The sequence below is a fragment of the Hylobates moloch genome, unplaced genomic scaffold (genome assembly GCF_009828535.3).
Source record: "Hylobates moloch isolate HMO894 unplaced genomic scaffold, HMol_V3 SCAFFOLD_4, whole genome shotgun sequence".
In the NCBI taxonomy this organism is placed as follows: domain Eukaryota; kingdom Metazoa; phylum Chordata; class Mammalia; order Primates; family Hylobatidae; genus Hylobates; species Hylobates moloch.
In genome coordinates, this window is record NW_026652279.1 from 37,634,341 (window position 1) to 37,648,409 (window position 14,069).

The 14,069-nt window shown below is 43.2% G+C and overlaps 1 protein-coding gene across 12 annotated transcripts in view; it reads right to left on the reverse strand.

Moving 5' to 3' along the window:
* The window catches only part of KALRN (kalirin RhoGEF kinase), a 695,573-nt gene that overhangs the window by 644,051 nt on the left and 37,453 nt on the right, over positions 1 to 14,069 (reverse strand). The gene's annotated exons all lie outside the window — the stretch shown is intronic.

Consider the following 14,069-nt stretch of genomic DNA (forward strand, 5'->3'; position numbering starts at 1 on the left):
CATCTCAAGTTCCAGCTCTAACCCAGGGGCAGTGACTGTCCAGAGCTTTACGTTGAGGATTATGCGGCTACTTACAGGATGGATGGGGAAAGAATGGTGCCATCAATTAGTGATGTCTGCCAAGGATAAGGCAGGAAGAACTGTGATACACCAGCTTTCAAGTCAGCCATCCCTGCCCCTGTACAATGGGCTTTGACTCCCCAAACCTCAAGCTTTAAAACCTGCCATCTCTACTTAGAGTTTTATGCATCAGGTGGGGGAAGCTGAAGGTGGTGGGAGGTGGCACAGGGTAAAGTAAGGTGAAAGCTGACTGTGACTGTGTCGTTACGTGGTACGTCTATCGGAAGACTGTGAAGATATGGGGTGTCTGAGGAAGGGGAAGGGGGCCCTCGCAGGTGGAGCTGTGACTCCAAACAGCTGCATATGGGAGACTCTGAACATCTGGTTGCAGTGCTGGTCTGAGGTAAGCCCTGAGCCTGGATTCCATCTGTCACGTCTAACTGAGCTCCTTATCCCAAAGACTCAGCAATTGTGCCCAAGTAAGAAACATGCCTTTCACAATTTTGAAACCTCCAAGTGCCCTGTTAATTGGCAATCCACTCATATTCCCATAACCAAAAAGAGAAAAAAGAAGCCAAAGCCAAAAAAATCCCAGAACTTCACGTGTTGTAACTAAAAACACTCAATAAACAAAGTTAGTCCTTGGGCTCCCTTGGGGAGTAATTGTCTAAACATGCTTCTTTCTTTCAGCTGGTGAAAGAGACAGACGTGCTAAAACTGTATGGAGCTCATCTTGAAAGCATTAATTTTTCCAAGCACTGATGTGCAGCTCATGTGCTTTTCCTGAGCAAGTGGCAGCAGGCAGTGAGGAGGCTGCTGAGGACACCCCTCCGTGCTGGATCTGACTGTGGCAGCAACAGGGATTCAGAGGAAGTGGTCATACTGAAGCTTGGGGGAAAGTTGGGAATTTGGAAGGCAGAGGCCAAGGCCCAGCCACCATGACCTGTCACAGGGAGGGGCTGCACAATGTCTGTGCACTGAAGACGTGGGGTTGGATTACCATTTACAAACTGGAAGGAAAGAAAGCAGAACCAATGCCTTAACCCCCTTTCAGGCCCACTCCCTGGGGGCCAAGTTGGCAATCAACCAAACTATTCTTCATGGGCTGTAGCTCCAACAACCACACACAGTGGCGGAGCACCAGTAGAGGTCGGCCATTTCTGGGTATTGATCTTTAAACCATTTTCCTTTCTCCTTCTCCCCATTTAGGGATGGGAATCTACTGTGGAAAATGTGATTCGCTCATCCACAGTTAAACTATTGTTTGAGCCCCAAGTCCCTTCTCACTAGGAGGTCAGGGGCACCCTCCCTACAGCCTGTTCACATAGGATGAGACACAACAAAACCATCCACTGAGGCAAGGAATCTCATCATCTGCCTGACAAAAACAGACTCAACAATTAGGATATGCCAGAAGTTCTGTCAGTCTTAACAAGACAATTTCCAAGTTGATCGTTACCACAAGGCCCATGCATGTCTAACAGCATGCCAGGATTCTCACTGGGAATCAGTGCTATACACACACAGGAATAATAATTGTTTTGTCACCACCAAGGCTCCGCAGCCAACTCCTTTCAAATGCCAATTCTAACAGTTGTGTGAGATCGGTCAAATTACTAAACTTCTTTGTGCCTCCGTTTTCTGTAAAATGGGGATGATAATAGTATTTAAATAACTTCATAAATGTAAGGGGCTTAGAATAATATCTGGCACACAGAAAGCATTATATATGTGTTTATGATTATCATTATGTTGTCAGCCTTCACGTTTCCATGCTAAGCTATCTCTTCCCTTTGGATCCCTGCATATGCTCTTCCTAGGCTTGGAACACTGTTTCCCATCCTGCCTTCATCCAGCTATCTGTGCTAATTCTTCAGGTCTCCAGGAAGCCTTCCTGGCCAACTCAGCGGGGCCAGCCATCCCTGCATCTGCACCCACAAAATCTTGTACTTTTTCAACACCATATTAGTGTCCCCATATTATCATCTGTCTTCCCACCCAGGTCCTGTTCATTGGTGTATCCCTAGCGCCTGGCACAGAGAAGTCACTCAATAAATATGTGCTGAATAAATGAATGGGGAATAGATGAAGGGCAGCTTTCATTCACTCAACAAGCATTTACTAAGTGCCTACAAGATGTCACACCCTGGACTATGCCTGGAAATACATGAAGGAACAGAACACCAAGGCTGCTCTCCAAGAGCTCACAGAGTTTCTGCCTTCTAGCAGTAACTCAAGAAAAAAGTGGAGGCGAGTGTAGCCCTGCCCAAGGCAGGAGGTCAACCAAGTACCAGAAGGAAGGGGTGCTCTCAGAGGGGAATACAGGTTTACCTAGGATAGGTCTGTTTAACTGGAAACAAGCAGCAGAAGCTTTGATTCTGTTTATCATGCCTGCATGTGAAGAATTAATGTAGCTTTGCACTGATGAAAAATAAATGTGGACTCTTCTTTATAAGGGTGGTTTATTTACCCAAGCATCAATCTAACTCTTTCAAGAGAAACACTGGTTAGTTCATTGCATTCATGTTGTCTGCAGACTATTTTTACCACACTGTAAACTCCTCTGAACCGAAGTCATTGTTTGTCATGATCATATAGTTTATATCCCACCCCACTGCTGCCTTCCATCAGCACCAAGCACCCAACATAGTGCCCAGAGTAAAGGGACACTGCAGATTGCAAAAGGGGCACAATTCACTCACTTGGTGTCACTTCCCTTCTGCATTCCTCACTAAGTTTTTTAGGTTTGTTAGAGGAGTATTTGTTGTTTCTTCTACTTTTCTGAAGCAGAACTGGCACCACCACCACTTCACCCCCCAAATAAAGCCAGCTGTGGGATTCTGGAGAAGAATTACTTGGCTGTAGCTTTGCCAGAGCCTTTGATAGCTCAGGCCCATTGAAGGAAAAAAATGGGAAACAGAATTTCTACTTATAGTAAGAAAAAGTTGGAGCAACTTTTCCCTTGGAGATTACATCAAAGATACTTGAGGTTACGTTTTCCATACTAGTTGCCCTAAAAATGAGGAACACAAGAACTTTTCCTCAATGAAGAATCCAAATCTGGCTACCTACAGAAGGGCAATGGTGCTGCCAAACCCCAGCCCAGGAAGCCATGCAGCCTGATGCAATTGCAGCTGGGCATCCAGGGACAGCCACACTGCCTCCAACCTCCACCATCCACCCAGAACCCCAGGACCACAGTCTCATCTTCACTACCATTTTGAGGGTCATCTGTGACATGTCTTATAACAAATTTCTAAGCTAGATAAAAGTAAGTTAGAAATTACCTGCTTATCATTTCTATTCTTTTTATGATGATGCAAAGTAAGCCGGTAAGGCTGTGACTCGGGGAAAGTCCTTTTATCATGTTTACAGAGACAACTTTGTGAGGATGACTACGTGTCAATGCACACATACATGCACTAGGCCTGTGGATGTCTGTGTGAGCATACCTCTAGTTTTTGTTTGTTTGTTTTTGTTTTGAGGTTGTTTTTTGTTTGCTTGTTTTTTTCTGAGACAGGGCCTCATTCTGTCGCTCAGGCAGGAGGGCAGTGGCTTGATCTTGGCTCACTTTCAGCCTCAAGGGATCCTCCCACCTCGGCCTCCTGAGTAGCTGGACTACAGGTGTGTGCCACCACATCCAGCTGATTTTTGTATTTTTAGTAGAAACAATGTCTCCCTGTGTTGCCCAGCCTGGTCTTGAACTCCTAGGTTCAAGCGATCTGCCTGCTTCAGCCTCCCAAAGTGCTGGGATTACAGGCGTGAGCCACTGTGCCCGGCCCCTTTACCTCTGTTATGTTATGATGGGGTGGGACAAATTAGCCTGAATAACATTGGAAATATAACCCATGAGCTTTTCACTAAAGCAGCTATGTCTCAGCCATCAGACAGTTTCCCTGGGAGACCAACTAGACTGAGAACATATAGGTAAGACAGGCAACTGGGAGTGGACAGCTTATTTTTTCTTGATATCTTTGAGACTGAATACACTCTTGCATAGAGGTACATAAACACATTGCTCATTAAAGTGTTACCAGGATCTATTTTAAAGAACACGTGCCCAGGAGCAGTGTGTGCTGTTCTCATTTCCCTCCATGACAGTCCCGCTAGAGCAGACAGGAGAATGTCATAGAAGGTGAGTCTGGATTTCTGCTAAGCCTTTTACAAATGTCCTCCATGAAATTCTTGTATATAAGATGGTAAAAAAAGAATGGGATGAGCGTATAGTTGGGTAGAATTGCTGTAGACAAACTGCACGGACCAAAGTGTTTGCTAGGAGAATACAGTGAGCTTTAGGTGGAATGCAGGTCTCTGGTAATGGCCACAGAGGTCCTCCCTTGATTGTTGTGTTTGACTTTTAAAACAATCGTTTCCTTAGATCAGGAGATCAAAGATATGCTTATACTATGGGCAGATGATGCAAAACTGGTATAGTGGGCTTAATATTATAATAGATGACCAAAATCAAGACATAAAATTATCTGGGCAGATTTGAACACTAGGTCAAAATTAACAAGGGCAAATTTCATGTCTGAGATCTACATTTTAAAATAAACATACATTTATCACTCACCCAGTCTTTTTTATCTACCCTAGAGAAATACTTGTACATGTGTACAAGGAGACGCTGTTTATGATGATTTTAAACACCAGAAATAATCAAAGAATTACTAAGAAAACTACAGAATATCCACACTGCAAAATATACTATGCAGAAGATTTCCAGGACATGTTGCATGCAGAAAACTTGCAAAATGATATGTTAACCCCAAACACACATACACAATTTACACATTTCTGCTGATATCTATCTATCTATGTAAATGCACAGAAAGGTCTGGAAGGACCCCTAATAACTAATACCAGGATCTACCTCCAAAGAGAAACTTAGTTGGTATGGAGGTCAAAAAGGCTCTGGCTTTATGAGTAACCTCTGAAATTTAGAATGTATTTGTGTTAAACTTGTGTAATTAAGCTTTCTTTTTAAAGTACAGCCTTGCTTATAGCTTTTTTTAAAAAAGTTTTACAGTGTGGGAAAGGATACAAATTCTTGGGCTTTCAGTTACCACAAACCTAAGAGGAGTCAGCATTGTGGAAAGGCTACAGAAAGCTAACTCATACTATACAGAAGGTGTTAGAAGTTTGGTGTTCAGACAGCCTTACAGGTACTAGAGTTCACTAAGCTGATCATGTCTGGAACACTGGGTTGGATCCAATTCTGGCAGCAGGAACACTGGCAACATAGAATGCAACTAGAGGAAAGAAATGCTATGGGGATTCTGAGAAGCATAACACCAGAATAATAAATATGGAGCTACGACTGTTTAACCTGAAGACAAACACGTTCCTGCAAATATTTGAAAGCTTATTATATAGATGAATCACTAAACTTGTGAGTTTCTCCAGAGGTAAACATGAAGACAAATAAATACAAGTGACTTTTCTATTTAAAAATAAATAAAAAGAAAAAACATTCTAACTAACAAGAATGAATGACAAAATAGCCTGTCAGGCCAGATCATGAGCTCTCTGTCATTGGAGGCATTCAACTAAAATACTGTATATAAAAAGATGTTGGGTTTTATTAGAAGAAAAACGATGCAATCTTGAATATCTCCAACCACTCTAATGTTCTATGATTCCGTATTTTGACTGCAGAATCCATTTTCAATCAATGTATAGTCTCATCAATTCCAAATCCCACAGGTGGTATATCTACCACCAGGTGGCAGTAGATGTCTTGGGCTCTGGGTCCTAAATGTTAAGTGTGGTTAAAAAGAAGCACAGTTTAATACCTTTAAAAATAAAATAATAAAATAAGAGAACAGAGTGCAAGCATTAAGCCAAAAAGGTAATCCCTTTTAAAGAAACATGTAAGTATCATTCATAATCTTTCTGATTATTCCATCACAATGATTCTTAATCCATTTTTTTTCCTCTTGTACATTTCTTTTGTACATGGTCTACGGAGGCCTCTTATCTTCTGTGGCCTCCTCTCTCTGGTATCAAGTTTCCTGACTTGTATACAGTTCCTCATCCCCACGTCTGTCCTTGATGCAAAAATCCCCTCTGCTTCCTCTGCAGCTGCAGATCATGTTTGCTGCTACAGTCTTTCTTCCCGACCCAAGAAGAACTATCTGTAGGGTCAGAAAAACACCCCAGCCTCTTCCTGCTTCTAGCGTTCCTGCTCTGTATCCACACAGCTTAAGCCACAAAACAAGCAAGCAACAAACAAAAACAGAATAGGCCCCACCCTGACAGCATGAAAGTATATGATTATCTTTTCCCAGATAGAAGAGAATAATCTTCCACCCAGCTCTTAAAAGAGAAAACTTTCTGTCTCCAGCCACAGCTGTTGGCTTGGTAAAATTTGAATACAATCAACAACCCTTGTCCCAGTCCCTAGAAACCTTCAAATGTTAACAACTGCCTTAGTTGAGAGTGAGAGATCACTTCAGAAAACCTAGTACTAAGGAAGTATTTTTGTAAGTGCTTGTGAGTAAATGCAAATAACACAAGATTTTTTAAACTGAGACTTAAAGCAATTTTACTATATACCTGAGTCAAGGTTCTACTCATCTTTCTAGTCTCAGGTGAAAGACCTCTTCTTCCAGCAAGCCCTCGAGATGTTAGGACTATGTTTGTTGTACCTGCTGTGTGCTCCCATATCCTCCTCAGTGTCTCCCATCACAGCCCTGTACCTCCCCAACCACAGCCCTGTACCTGCCCTGTCACCATCCTTACCACATGCATTATGGCCACTCTACCAGCCTGTTTCCCCATTACACGACAGGGCCTAGACTGTACCTGATGCTTTTGCCACTGAGCCCCTAAACACAGTAGGACCCAATAAATATCCATGAGGCTATTATAAATAAACACATTATCAATTAACTAATTCATATGGAACCCAAGTCTAGGCAGCTGTTTCACTGAGGTAAATATCCATTCCACAAACACTTTGTGTCTCGTATGCTGGGTATAGTACAGAATGAGTCAAACCCAGGTCCTGCCCTCAAACAACATACAGTTGAGTAAGGAAGTCAAGACAAGTACACAAATACCTATGGCACAAAATATATAAAGGAGCACCACAAAAAGATGAATATTAGAGGATGGAAAAACAGGAGCAAAGGCACAGAGATCACCAAGTAGTTCAAGTCACTGGAGCTAAGCCTATGGGACAGGTAATACTGGGGCCAGAGCCTAGAGATCCTTGAATAATACCTTTGAGTAGTCAGTATATGCCAGGCTAACTGCTTTACATTCATTATCTCATTTATTCTTTGAAACAATTCTATGTAAAAACCCCTATCACAAAGAAGCAAACAGGTTCACAGAAGTCAAGAAAATTGCCCATGATGTCACAGTTGATAAGTGGCAGAGCTGGGATGCACACCCAGGCCAGCCTTATGACCATGGCAGCAACGCTGTGGTGTTTTGGAGCCTGGGATGCCAAGTTAAGGAGTTGCTACTTTACCCAATGGGAGCTACTTTGAGCAGGAGCATGCCAAGGTTCAAAGATTGTGCTTGGGAAGACGTATCAGACAGTAATGGGGAGAATAGATTGGGAGTCAGGTTTGAAGCCTATTGCAATAGTCCCAATGTTGTATCATTAAACTTCTGAACTGGAGAGTGGCGGTAGGACTGACAAGGGGATTCAGAGCTGAGGAATTCCAGAGGAAGAGTGGGGACAATCAAGGATGATCCCAAGCTATGCACCTGAATGACTGGAAGGATGCGGATTTGGAAGTGGCCCTGCATATGTGCATGCCATGGGAAAGAGTAGGAATGAATGGGTGGGAGTACAGCAGCCTTAAGTCCTCAGGAGCCCCAAACCAGGGGGCAGCCTAAATCCTCCCCACTCTCTTCCTCTCCCTAAGCATTGCTGCTACCTGCAAAAGCTTCCTGAATTCCCTGAGCCTTCCCACCCATTTGGGGCATCTGAGCTCAGCAACTCACAAAAGCAGAGGGATAATAACGTGACATGAGACATCACACAACCATGTCCACCCAGGTCTACTCTCCTCTGGCCAGCCTGACCCAGCACAGACAACGTCTGGTCCCAAACCAGCACCAAGAAGTGGAATAGCAGCAGACAGGAGTTAGAGGCCACAGGTTTATTCTGACTCTTTCACTGACTCCCTGTAACCTTGGACCAGAAGCTTAACTTCTCTGGATCTGTTTCCTAATCTGTAAACCGAGCAGTTTGAACCAGAATCAGAAGCTGCAAACTAGGGGCACACAGGACAAACTCATCTTGTAAATGGACTCTGACCAACACAATGTCTTTTAATTAGTTTCAACATTTAAAAACTGGGCCATTTCACAAAGAAAGTGCATATTTGCTGCTGTTCTTGAAGCAGGAAGGTCTGGCAACATGGAGCCCACATTCCTACATGGCATCAATCAGCTGGGGCTGAGTGGCTGCTGGGACACCACCCTCCAGTTTGCCACAGTCCCCACCACGCCTACTGTCCCTGATTGCTGCCACTCATCATCTATACATGGGTCATTATGATCTTTTACGCTAATGGTCTGGCCCCTGTAGGGAACTGAGTTCACAACCTCTAGAGAAAACGATCTAAAATATCATCATTGCAAGATTCAGGAATTGGAGACATTAAACAGAAGCACAGAGGAGTTGGGAGTGATTTTCCCTCAGTGGAAGATGCAGGCTCCTCCGAGGAGCAAGGGCTTGCTACAGCAGATGAAGGTTCATTAACACGTGTGTCAGGCCTGCCCACCGCCCCACACCACACCCTCAACAAGGCACAAGGCCAGATGACATCAGTCTTGGACACAGTCAGAGAAGCCCCATCATGAAGCAATTTGCTTCCCCAGCCACTCTAATTTAACAATTAGCTTAACAACTCTGGTCAGGCACTTGCTGCTGGAGTGGAGAAATGATCCTGATCAGCAGAAGCTTCAGCCTAGAAGCTTCAGGAACTCCCTTCCTATCCCCCCACCCCAGCTTTCCTTGCTTCCCTTGGGTCTGCATCTCCTGCTCACACAGATAGATATTCTAAATATCTCCAGAGAGGTTTCACCTTCTCCTTGAGCTTCCCAATTGGGCTCCTTAGAAACTTTCCAACAAAATTAGTTTCTCCTGGTGCCACTTCAGCCCATTCTCTTAGTCTGTCCTGCAGAGATTCTGGCCTCATCACAGGAAGCATGTCAGGCCAGTATGCGAGAAGGGGTATGGAAGGAAGCCTGCACATAGGCCACACTGCAGAGACAGGGGTACACTCACAAGGCTGGCAACCTTGGGCCATCCTTGGTGCAGATCCTGACTGAGAGCACAAGCCTCAGAAACAGAGTTTGCCCTGTCTCAGACAGCATGCTCTGCATCTGCATTGCCAAAGGGCCTCTTGGTAAGAATGCACAATACTCCCTCTCTACAGCTTGTCCTGCTCCTGCCTCAAGCTGCACCCCAAACCTGAATGCCACATTTCAGAGAAAGAGAGTGAGATTATTAAGGGGAGGTCAAAAGGAAAAGTTTATAAAGTCACAGTCTATTGTTTTTAAACACAGCATTAGAATTCCAGGATAGACGAGGGGAGGCCAGCGCCTAAAATAGCAGACCCTCAAGAAAGCAAACATCCCTGCATGACCAGATAGAGATTTCACAGAGAACCTGGAGAAAGAAATGGCTCATAAAAATGGAACAACAACCAGGAAAATAATCAGGCCAAAAATAAACCTGAGAGATGCCAATGCCAAGGTCAATCCCAAAGGTTATTTTGTTCCAATGGGGCCAAATCAGTGGAACCAGTTGATGATACTCTTAGTACAAGTGGTGTCCTCAAGAATGAAAATCCTTCCCAACTTGCCCTCCTTGATGGATAGGAGCGAGGTCAGGGTTGAAACTGCAGTGAGGGCATGAGAACCTGACTGACAAATGAAGTGTAAAGAAATCACCAGAACCATATGGCACCCACCTGGGAGTCCTAAAGGAATTCAAGGGTGAAATTGTGGCGAGGCTGCCCAAAATGTGTAACCTCTGATTAGAAAGTCACTCATGCTCTAGAACTGGCAGAGTGCCCAAGTAGCCTCCATTCATATGAAAGGATCCAGGGAGAATTCTAATTTTCATACCAGGAAAGTAGGCAGGACATAGCTTAAGAATAGGACTACTGAGCATGCAAGCAAGCACGATCTATCAAAGAAAAAGACAGTATGGCTCTTATGAAAGGAAAGCTTGTTTGTAATAGTTTTTCAGAGAGTAAATATGAATGTGAACTAATGAAAATCTGTCCATTTACATAAATTTAATTTACATAAAATTTCCAAGATACTATAGTAAAAAGCTTTTTAAAATTGAATAACAATGCAACAGGAAAAACGGTTTTTCAGTAAACTACTTGGAGGCCAGAAACAAAATGAAAAAATACACTGACATGTCTCCAAATTAAAGAAATTTTAAAAGTGGGGTTCATAAGCCATCATGACACTAGAACTTATATAACATTCTTATAATCTGTAGGAGGGAGCTAACGTGAGGTACACTATGGATCTACACTTTTCCAGGCAGGAGAAAGAAACACTGTTCAAGAGAAATGATAGGACAGTCTTTCCAGGTTCTAAGAGTTGATGTAGAAGAGGTGACTGAGTTTCAGTGTGAGGGATCTATCTACTTCATAACAGTTCCTTAGTCTCCTCTCCAGATAAGATAAATTCTGGGCTCCATTCTCTGGACCTTGTGATTGTGGGCTCCAAAACTTACATATGCCTGGAAAACAGCAACAAATGCAGATTTAACTCACAGAAAATGCTTCTGACTAGACTATCAAAGAGATTGTCCACTGCATTTGGTTAAACCCTGACCAGTCAGGCCTGCCATGGCCCTGCCCTTCCTTCTTCGTGACAGTGCCCATTCAATGCATGGAATTACAGATTTAGAAATTCAGGGCACACATTCATAGAAAAGTCATTCTGAAGCTATGAACTGAGAATTCTAAAACAAACAATAGAGTATGATTGGATTTACCCATTCCTTCTATTTTTGTTACTGCATCTCTCTCTTGGGCATATAGCAGGGAGCTGACTGTCGAAATGCAAACCTGAGTAAGCTCAGCACCCCCTGCCTAGCCCCACTGTTCCCTTGTAACCTATCCCATCCATCTATTCTGCTTCTCCTACTACCTCCAACCTGGTAAGAGGCATTGCAACACTTTCTTTGCTCTATTTCTGCTATCCAAGTCCATTCATTCCTTCAAAACTTCAGGCAACAGAACTTCTCCCCTCAGTCATCCTATAGCATGATGAGACCTTGAAACTTACTACACCATTCTGGGCTTGAGATCAAGGCCTTGACGGAGAAATCAGAGACAAAATACTTCTATGTTGTGTCACCTGCAAAAGCCTATTCCAATAAATTATAGTAACTATGTCCATAGGTTCAAATCCTGGCACTCCTAATTATGAGTTGAGGGAACTCAGAGATCAATATCCTCATTTGCCAAACAGGTAAAATAGTGTTTATCTACTTAAAAGGGCAATTCTGGGGATCAATTGTGGTAATGTTTATTTTAAAGAGCTTGATATAGTAGCTAGTGCATAATAAGAAATCCACTGATATTAGCTAGTACTAACATATTCCTAAACAGAAGATTTATTCCTTTTTTATATTTTCTCCTGTCTAAATGCAGCTTTTAAAAGGCTACTTAAAAAAAATGGGGGTGACTGATGCTAGTTCTCTGTTCTCTGTTCTGCAGCTCTGTGGCTCTCAGTTGTCCCTATAGTATCTTTTTGCACAGTATTTTCTTAGGCTTGTCTATATATTGCTTAACAAATTGTGAAGTCCTTCCTATGTGTCAATGTCATTGCTGCCTGTTCTTGGGTAAAGTTTGCATGGAAAAGGCAGCATGCCTGCAATTTTAAAAGGAGTGGGCCATTTACTGCTTCCAAGAGGCTCCACAGATGACATTGTTCTTGATTAACCCACAAGGTAAAGGGTGTGTACGCTGAAACTAAACTGGATCAGTACTTTGAGAGCAGATCTATCATTGGGTGAAGATTCGTATTAACCAAGCTCACAAGGCTGATGTATAAGCCAGAAACTCTATATCTTGAGTGCCAAAAGTAACAATGAAACACAACTGCCACAGGACCCTGGAGTGCTCAGTTCAGTATAATCACTGTAGGCTGATGCACTGGGGATGCCAAGCCATCATCGGAACATTGCATGATGAACATGTAATCAAGGCTTGGGAAGTCTGCAGAACAAGCCATGGTTCAACATCAGCAGGCCATGATGGGATGGACTAGCAAGAATAGTGCTGGTCCTGTTGGAGAACCAAAGGGCCCTGGTGGGCAGCCAGAGTCTGAATGGGCACCACCAGCTTCTGCTTCAACTTGCCTTTCAGAAGTGCCCTGGCTGGCCAGCACCTTCTATACAATCTTTCTCCAAATTGCACTCAGAGCAATTAATTAGGTTTTATATTACTAAATTACAATTGCATTTCAGCCAATATACCTGAGATTATTTCCAGGTCACACTGATGGAGTCTTTTGCTTCACATATTTGCAAAACACCTCCTGGTCCATAGCTACAGATGGTAGATCACATCCATGAGGGATACATGGATGGACCTAATTGAACTCTCAGAGGCAGCTTCATTTCTAGTATTTCCAGGTTCCTGGGGGTATGGGAGGATGGGCTTCACTGTTACGTCCAGGAAACCTCTATGGGCTAAATTCCCCTGGGCCAGGATCCCCATCTTCTCTTTTATTTCAAGGTTATTTCACAAGTAAAACAGGAATTCATTTGCAGTAACCACCTCATCAATGGCATTGATTGACTTATCAGGTGAAACTGCAGATATCTGCTTTATTAACAGGAAGAGACCACTTTCAAGTGTTGGTTGGAAAGAGGGAGAGAGATAGACAGAGGAACAGAGACACAGAGAGCAGATACAGGGAGCAGATCGGAACAGAACAAGTCCAGGAATAAGAATGCACTGAGCTGCTGCCTTTACAAGGACTTGCAGAAGGAAGTGTAATATGTTCACGATTGTATTTAGAAAACTGATATCCACTACTTAAAAAGGAATAGCTCCTCTCCCACTACATTTATCTGGCCCAATATCCTCTTTTTCTTCCCTGGTGTCAACAGCCCATGGAAGAACATCCAGCTTTAGTCCTTAGAAGAAAAAACTTGAAAACTGGCATAGAAATACAACTTATTCCTCAAGTCTCAGACTCCCTAGGCTAGAAGAGATCTTCAAAAGGTCTTTTAGGAATCTCTCTGACTCAAGAACTGATGTGCCTAAGGGAAATTCTAACAGAGGAGACACTTTGCCATTTGGGGAATTCTCACCTTCCTACATAGTTGTGACATGGACATCTTCTGCTCTCTTTCTCTGGGTTTAATTGAGGGGCAAGGCAATGTCGATGAAGAGAGCTATGGTTCAGATGTATCCCCTCCAAAATTCAGACGTTGAAACTTAATGGCCAATGTGATGGTATTAAGAGGTGGGGTCTTCAAGAAGTGACTAAATTATGAGGGCTTCTCCCCTCATCATGACTGAGATTAGGCCCTTATAAAAGAGGACACAGTATTCAAGGTGCCATCTTGGAAGCAGAGACTGAATCCTTACAACAAACCTGCCAGCTCCTTGATCTTGGACTTCCCAGCCTCCAGAACTATGAGCAATACATTTCTGTTCTTTATAAATTATCAAGTACCAGGTATTTTGTTACAGAAGCACAGATAGACTAAGATATCTTCGGCTCTCCTCTTTTGGGTTGAGTTGATGAAAAGAACCCAAGCTTTGGAGCCAGACAGCCTTAGCTGAGATCTTCGTTTTGAACATTTCTGGCAAATCACTTAAGCTCTCTGGGTATGTTTTCACAGCTATAAACGGGAGTAACTACTTCCTTTCAGAGTTGTTGGGAGAAATAGAGATTGCATTTGGAAAGTGCTTAGTCAATGAATTTCCAGCAAACTTATACCTGCAAGGGATGGGATGACACCATTATAGAAGTCACCCACCAGGTAACACCTG